General features: G+C 49.1%; 1 protein-coding gene across 2 annotated transcripts in view; it reads right to left on the bottom strand.

The window, feature by feature from the left end:
* The window catches only part of CRTC1 (CREB regulated transcription coactivator 1), a 48,090-nt gene that overhangs the window by 27,901 nt on the left and 18,736 nt on the right, over nucleotides 1-1,453 (bottom strand). The window lies entirely within an intron of this gene.

Below are 1,453 nucleotides of genomic sequence, written 5' to 3' on the forward strand. Positions count from 1 at the left end.
GAGACCCACCGTAGTACTGGCCACGACTCTGCCCCAGTTGCAAGTACTGGGTTTTCTGCAGCTGGAGCTGAAAGAGAAAAGGAGGAGGGAAAAGATGATTGGAACTGGTTTTAACTGACACAACCCCACACCGCTGCTGTGGTGGCTGAGAAACCATCTACAGACAGCACAAACCCAACTGTGAATCCCGGGGAATGCCAAACCTCCTCCACTCTGCTCTGCTTTGCTGCACCAGGAAAAGCCCTGGAGAAAGGGCAGAGGCAGGATCTGCAGAGAAAAGGCAGAGAGAGGCTTTCAAAGAAACCCCCAAAGGAAAAACAAACCACCAAGAGCTCCTCACTGCACAGGGGGGACATGGAAATGATGGTCTGCAAAGTTTCACTGAGTTACAGGTATCCAGGTCCTGAGTGACACCTCTCCCATGAAAACATTCCAGGATATTTGCCTGTGGCTGTAGGCAATGCTGGTGTGCAAAGAAGTGTGCAAGAGAGAACACTGGTCCTCTTCTACCCAAACACCAACTTAGTTTCATTGTCACTTCCTTCAGAAAGGCTAAAAACTCCTAAGTGGAACCCGTGACTTCTGATTCATCTTGATTGATTGGTCTTTTATCTCTCCATTTTTTTTAGTTCAGTAGCACCAATATTTGAATTAAATCCTCACTGGGGTCCGTGATGTGGCCACCTCGGATTTATTGACACGCCAAAGTTTTATTCTGCACTGGCCAAGCAGGATTTGCCATCTCCTGAACCCTCCCAGGGAGGAATGTTAGACTGAAACAGTGCCTGGAGAGAGGAGGAGAAACCCAGATCACCCCGAGGGTGCCAGCACACACATTTCTCTGATGTTAAAGCTCTCCCTCGAAAACTCAACTCCCCTCTTATTCCCAGAATTTTCCCTGCAAGCCACCCAATTCCAGCTACACCAGAGGGTTCAAATCTCTGCTCCAGCTGAGGGACTGACCCCCAACTTACAAGGTGACTCGTGGGGATGAAACCTCTCCGTGGACCACAGAACCACAGGCTGGAAAAGCCTCCCAAGGTCATGCCCTTTGACCAGGAGCTCTCCAAACCCCTCAGCTCTTCGCCCAAGGCACTAAGTGGCTGATGGTTTTGTTTCTTTTTCCCTTCCCTCAGCCCCAACTCCTAGAAGATACTCCCAGTGGGAAGCACCAAATGGCTCAGGAATATCCCACCTCAGGAGCAGGAAAAGCTGCCCCCCACCATCCCTCCCCTGCTTTAAGTGTGTAAATTTGCCACGGAAATCCAAGCCCAGCAAGACGTGAAAGGAAGAGAAACACGGCGCTGGTCTCGCTTAATGAGTCACAGCCCCTCCAGCTCGGAGCTGCAGAGCACAAAAAGCACAACATCAGAACTAGCTGTGCTTTTTTTTTCCCTGGCCCCTACATATGTTTTTGTTGTTAAAAAAGAAAAAAAAATATAGATTAAAAAAA

The sequence above is a fragment of the Empidonax traillii genome, unplaced genomic scaffold (assembly GCF_003031625.1).
Source record: "Empidonax traillii isolate 1590-97213 ecotype Southwest subspecies unplaced genomic scaffold, ASM303162v1 scaffold1417:size190790, whole genome shotgun sequence".
Classification (NCBI taxonomy): domain Eukaryota; kingdom Metazoa; phylum Chordata; class Aves; order Passeriformes; family Tyrannidae; genus Empidonax; species Empidonax traillii.